The sequence below is a fragment of the Helianthus annuus genome, chromosome 15 (genome assembly GCF_002127325.2).
Source record: "Helianthus annuus cultivar XRQ/B chromosome 15, HanXRQr2.0-SUNRISE, whole genome shotgun sequence".
In the NCBI taxonomy this organism is placed as follows: domain Eukaryota; kingdom Viridiplantae; phylum Streptophyta; class Magnoliopsida; order Asterales; family Asteraceae; genus Helianthus; species Helianthus annuus.
The window spans coordinates 131,558,486-131,565,705 of NC_035447.2; positions in this window are offsets into that span (position 1 = coordinate 131,558,486).

Consider the following 7,220-nt stretch of genomic DNA (forward strand, 5'->3'; position numbering starts at 1 on the left):
ATCAAACTTGTTTAAACGAATTGCCTCCTCAGTGAGAGCCACACTTAAATCAATGGCTTCCGTAATAGTTGCCGGTTTGGAGGAGGTCACCATGCTAATGATTTGGGGAGCTAATCCCCAAATGAAGCGCTCGATTCGCTTGTATTCAGGCGTGACCATATAAGGAACCACTTGAGATAGGTCATGAAATCTCTGGACGTATTCTGCAACCTTTGGTCCATCCATCTTAAGGTGCCAAAATTCAGTCTCCAACTTTTGAATTTCTGCGCGGGAACAGTACTTCTTGCGCATAAGCTCTTTCAATTCGGCCCAAGTCAGGGCGTAGGCGGCAGCTTCGCCTAGTGTCTGCACTTGTAAGTTCCACCAAGATAGGGCTCCGTCTAGAAACAGCCCTGAGATGTAAGTGACCTGCTGGTCAAGCGCACATTTGCTCATGCGGATGGTGGAATCAGTCTTCTCTGCCCAGCGAACGAAAGCAACAGCACCACCTGTGCCGTCGAAGTTGAGGGGCTTACAGTCCAAGAATTGTTTGTAGGTGCACCCTGCACATACATCATATCATAGGAACGGCATTAGCATTTGCTAAAGGAATCCATTTATGCCATGGTATGTCTTAATGACTTAGGTTTACCATGAGGAGGATTTTGGTTGCCGTTGATGTTCGAGTTACTTCCGCTTGGTCCTCCTTGCGAGGCAGCATACTGAGCAATGGCGGCAGCAATAACTTGCTGTAGTTCTTCAGGAGTAGTGGGCATCGGCTGCGGTTGACGTCTTGGTGCCATCTTCTAAAGATGCGTACGTCGATTAGGCCAAAGTAAACATACGTATATAGTAATAGTAATAGCATATAACATCTCATGTTATCAATATATCACACACACAACATCCCATGTCCCAACATCCCATGTTGCAAATATCATACATACAACATCCCATGTCCCAACATCCCATGTTGCAAATATCATACATACAACATCCCATGTCACAAAACATAAATAAGCAATCAAGTGAATCAGATATGGTGAGAATACGGCGATTGTTATATATCGAGACCATAAAGTGTAGCAAGTGTGTCAGCACGTCACTGTATCATACAATCACAAATCAAATAGGGGCTACATCACCCCTGTCAAAACAATATCACATCAGTGTCACATACATCCAGTACATCAACAAATAACAACAAAAATCTGTATCGTCAGATGGTCTCCAAAAGGCTGTGCGGTCACAATCGCGGTCGTCTCACCATCGCCTACCACTACAGTACCAATGAGCCCTATGCGGATGGGGGTGGAGGAGGGGGAAAGTGAGCGAAAAGTAAGCGGCGTAAGTGATACCAGTCCTCCTCCATCGCCTGCTGAGTACGGATCACGGACGCAACCTGCTGCTCCAAGGTCGAAAGTCGGGCAGCAATGTTAGGAGGAAATGATCGAAAAGGCTGAAAAGATGAAAATGTCTGACCAAGATATGGACCAAAAGATAACTGAGCTCTCTCGAGCTCCTGGAGTCGCTGTGTATGAGACTCGTGCTGGTGTACAAACGACATCAAAAGATCCTCAATAGTATGGCCCAAATGAAACGGGTGGTATGGATCTGTAGGTGGCATGGCAGATGGGGTCGACCAAAGTAATGGCGTGCTGGTAAGATCGATAGGTGCAACAGAAGATGGGATAGATGCTATCTGTGGCATGAATGGCATGGTCATCGGTACATGACCAAAAGGGTGGGCTGAGGAGCCCTCTCCAGGCCCCGCTGGAGGAATAAATGATGGGATCTGAAATGAGAAATCAGTATGATGTGTGCCAGTGTGATGTGGGGGAAACGGTGGAACATCCTCGTCCGCCGGTATCCACCCGTGCTGTGCCTCCTCATCTGGAGGATCCATGTGCTCAGCAAAAAGAGCGTGCTCGGGCTCGATGGGTAAAGGATCGATAGGAGCAATAACGGGGTCAACAGGTGCAATATCAGGATCGACAGGATCAATAACAGGATCAGCAGGTATGTCACCAACGGGTAAAGGAACAATGGGATCAGCAGCAACATGATCGCCCTCGATCACAGGAACATCTACAGGGAGAACAGCGTCAACAGGCTCAAGAGGCAAATCAGCATGAACAGGGTCATGCTCAGGTAAAGGGTCAAAAGCAGCTGCCTGCTCTGGGGCTATGGCAGGCTCAGGGTCGTCGAACGCCATGTCAAAGTCAAAATCTGGATCAATGGGATCGATAGGATCGTCAGGGTCCTCTATATGCTCATCCATAGGAATATACTCGATATCATGGTCAGGATCAAATCCTGGAGGGAAAACAAGGTCAGAATCCTCGATATCATCATGCTCAAACGCGTAGCTCGGAATGGGGGCAGCTGAAGACGCCTGATCAGGGTCTGAGTCGTGAATAAACTGCTGCGCGCTCGCCCCGCGAGATGATACAGATGCCACAGACTCAAAAGAGTCTGGGACTGGTGAGTGAATGGGCGAGTCTCCAGCTGGAACGTCAGCTATCATCAAGAGACCGCCAGCAGGTAGAGGAGCTTCGTCAGGATCCTCGTCCTCAAATGGCTCGTCCTCGTAAAGCTCGATATCGCCGTCAGCATCGGCGTCTGGTAAAAGCTCATACGCAGGGTAAGAAGCAAGAGGAATCGGTGCCGGAATCGCAACAATAGGGAGGTACTCAGCAGGATCGCCATCAATAGGCTCATAGGCACCCTCGGGTAAAGCGAAGGGCAAGGAGTCATCAGTGTGCTCATCGGCGCCGTCGGGTAACGCGAACGGCTGGAAGTCGTCATCGTCGGTGCTAGTATAGTCTGAGGTGTGCACCTCATGCTCCGAAGACATAACATCGTCTGACACTAACGGTAGAGGTCCAGTGGTATCTGATCCACCTGTAGCTGGTGAATCCATGGGTCTGTAACATAACACAGAATAAGCACAAAATCAGTGAATCAAATAGTCACATAAGTTACCAGATAATAATCACATAATCCACCTAGTCCCACTAGCCTCCCAGCCTCCCAGACTGTCCTTCCTAGTCTCACTAGCCAACACTCCTAGTCCCACTAGCCTCCCAGCCTCCCAGACTGTCCTTCCTAGTCCCACTAGTCAACACTCCTAGTCCCACTAGCCAACACTCCTAGTCCCACTAGCCAACACTCCTAGTCCCACTAGCCTGAACCTCAGCCTCCCAGACTGAGCCTAGAATAATGAATAAAATGTGCTCAACATTTGTTTGTAAAAAGTTTGTGGATCTGGACTTAAGTGGTATGCAGAAAAATGTTTTCGTGAGAGCCCTAGTGATCATAGTCTAGACTCGAGAAGGAATCCTAGTTCGCTATGATCGGAGCTCTGATACCAAGCTGTCACACCCTGGCTTTGCGGAAGCGTGGTTAATTTGTGTGACTTCTTAATACCATAGCTTAATCATAACAAAGCTATATGAATTTAAAAACCATGCAAGTCATCCATTAAGTTTTTGAAAACATAATACAATACCATTGTTTTTATCATGCAACCATAACCTTGTTCAGTAACATTACAACTTATAACAAAACATAAACGTGATTTAGGGATTGTGTCTTGTCCAGGTAAGAGACACAACCCTAAACCCTGATGACTTCATGACCAGTGCAGCGGAAAACGTTCCATACCGTGCCAGATCCGTTTAATTTCCTGAAATACATGTGAGTTGAAAAATCAACAATAATGTTGAGCGAGTTCACGTGTAGGTGAGTATGTAAAACATTTGTGAGTATAAAAATAGTTGTGGTATGTAGCAGTGTAAGAGGACTTGTGATCATCAATGGTTTGCAAGGCCACTGACATATGTGAAGTGCAAATAGGGAGACTCAAACCTAGCAGATTTCGCCACGGCAAAGTATGTGGACAAAGTCACCCCACGGTCCGTTTCTAGTTTGGCCGGGGGCTGGGCTCGCTACACCCAGATAGATCTACCGCTCCTGTCCCTCGGTCCCTCCATGAGGACTAATGGCCCCATGTTGTTCCTATCCACTCACATGATCGTATAACACCTCCTTACGTTAAACATACCGTTGTAAAGTACTCGTAAATCATAGTAACATGTATTTCACCCCCGCAGTTAAGTAAACTGAAAACAGTTAGAGAAAAGGGGGACATGAACTCACAGTGAATGCGTATCTCTACCAAGTAATCCGAATATCCGAAGCTGTGCAACGACCTACAGGTGCTAATTCTATTAGACGGATGGCCGTGCCTTAGCTTTATAACTTACATTTTTAGGAGACGGTTAGACAACCGTTTCGTGTACATACTTGGTATTTTACTTTCCTTCCCAAGGATGGGGGATTTAAATACATGTGTATTTATACTATCTCATTAAGTCCCACTTAATATTTTTATTTCTCTTTCCAAAATATAATTATTTTTCTCAAAAATAATATATTTTCTCTTTACACAATACTTTCCAAAATAATACGTTGACAACATACGTGTTGGTGAATATTTCCGCGTAATGCGTAAGTTACGTTTTAACGATTAGGTGGTAATAGAAATTACCGTTGTAACTTTTATGCTTGTCGTATAAGCGTTTGTATTATTTTGGGTTTGACAAGTTAGTAAATATTATTTTTACTCTAAAAATAATATTTATACATTTTCACAAAATAATCATAAACAGTGTTGTGACAAAATATATTTACCGAATATATATTTATCACGTTTAGTTTTGTGAAAATCCCACCTCCGATTATTTATAAATAAAGTTGTGGCGAAATATATTTGAAAACATGTCAAAGTAGTCTAACACTTGTAAATAATTCTAAGTGTTATATTTTTAGAAAATTTCGCCAGAGTTTCCCCTGTAACTGGAGGTGGCCACGCTTTCAAGCGTATCATTTTCTTTTACAAAATCACTTCTTTTATTTCAATCAATCAATTTTCAACATAATAAACAAGTTTCAACACTTCGAATTCGTAGACTAGTATGTAAAATCACAATATTACATGAACTTGTAGTTTTTCTAAAACTATTATGTAGATCTCGTTATATTTAGTGGATCTATGTATAAAATAGTTTATTCTTGCAAAAACCCCGTTTTTGGAACAAATCACTCTTTACAACTTCCGACAATTTTTATAAAATTTGTTATTTTGTCGGATCTTTCATTTCACAAGTGTTTATACACTTGTAGACTATAAAAATCACATTTGTTAACCTGTTATACAACTTTTATAAAACATGATTTTCTCAACACCCGGTCCTACGAATATACCACTTGTACATACGTAGATCGGCTCGTTTTAAATACTATTTTTCACGTTAAAACACTTTTACACAAGTTCATGTTTCCCGTGTGGTGGAGTTTCACCTTTTAACCCTTGTACAAAAGAAACAAGTGTATGTCAAGATACGTGATCCTAACAAAGTCGGGTTAAACGATGATGAGAGCCACCACATCATAGATCGGGCTTTAAAAATCAACATATTCAAATACTACGACATTTACACGCGTTATGTTCTTTTATCCAACGATTTTCACTTTTTAGTAGACTTTAAAGATTCATGAAGCGGGTTACCGACATTTAACCGATAAAAATCCTTTTAACCACTTTAGACACGACTAATAACGAGTTTTAAACAATATACCTCTAGCTCGGGGCTAGGGAAGATTCTAGTCGAAAACTGCGTGGATAAAAGCAAACGGTAGAGGTCCTTTGCGTTCCGAGTGCACCAAAGCTCCTTATACGTGACCCGTGAAGCTTGAATGATCTTGGAATGGGGTGATCAAAAACCGAAAGTGGGTGGGTGTTTGGGAGTGTGTTCGGCCGAGATAGAGCACAAGAGAGGGAGAGAGAGTGAGTTGAGTGGTGTGTGTTCTATGTGTGTGAGGATGTGTATTTATAAAGAAAATTTCGTTATCGCCCATCGGTTCTTATGTCTACTAGATATCCGACATAAGCTAATATAATATTTAAAAGTGTACCCTCCCATCCCATCATGTTGGCCGATTTGGTTAGGGTGGTGGGACCACCCGGTTGGATCTCGATTGTTCAGTTACGGTTCAGTTATGTTAAGTCGGTTACATAAAGGTCTAACCTCGTTAGTTGTCTAATGTGTTAGAGAGCGGGTGTTAGGGTAATCAGGGACCCTAACTGGCTCAGAAAAATACCAATAATAACCCTGGCAATATTTTTATGTTCCGGGTATTGTCCGGTTGTTCGGTCGGATAGGAATCCGTTAAAGTGCTTAAGATATCCTTTAAGCGTCGTAAGTAATATTTTTAGCGACACAATTTATTCAGCAAAGTGTCGGGAATAATTCTTTGTATTTTGGCACTTTATTAATTAGCTAGAAGCTAGTGTGTAAATAAAAGTGCTGTGTTCCATGCTTAAAGTACGTTTTAGGCACATCCAATCTCTGTATATTATTCCTAGAGACGCAATTATACAACCCTTGTATCTCTACACTCACTACGGGTGTAGTAAAATAATTCTGGCTCTTACAGGCCTTTAGAGGCAGTGTCTGCCTGATGCTGGGTATATCAGCATGTTCACTGTGTATCCGTTTAGTGCTACTGTGCTTCTTGTGCATCAAGTTTGTCACTAGAGTTCAGTAAATAAATAATGTAGTGACAGGAAAAATCAAAGTATGATGCAGACATGTACATGTATCAACAATCAAGTAGCAGTTTATCAGAAATCTCAGTTAAGCACAGTTAATAGCTAATTAAGTCGTACGGATACCTGGTTTTGTGAGGGTTGTCACAGAGACTGCCTTTCAAACTCTCAAGCATATGCTCTGCAATGCTCCTATCCTCACGTTACCCGACGAAAGCGATGACTTCGTAGTCTACTGCGATGCCTCTAATCTCGGTCTCGGTTGTGTTCTCCTGCAACGGGACAAGGTTATCGCGTATGCCTCTCGTCAGCTCAAGATCCACGAGAAGAACTATACAACCCACGATCTCAAGCTTGGTGCAGTTGTTTTTGTGTTGAAGATTTGGCGACACTACCTTTACGGTACCAAGTGTACGGTCTTCACCGACCAAAAGAGCCTGCAACATATCTTGAACCAGAAAGAACTGAATATGCGCCAGCGCCGATGGGTTGAACTCCTCAATGATTACGACTGTGAGATTCGTTACCACCCTGGCAAAGCAAATGTCGTTGCCGATGCTCTAAGCCGACGAAGCTATTTGCATAGTGTTCGTAATACTCACGCCCAGCACGACCTCGAAGCTCTAAT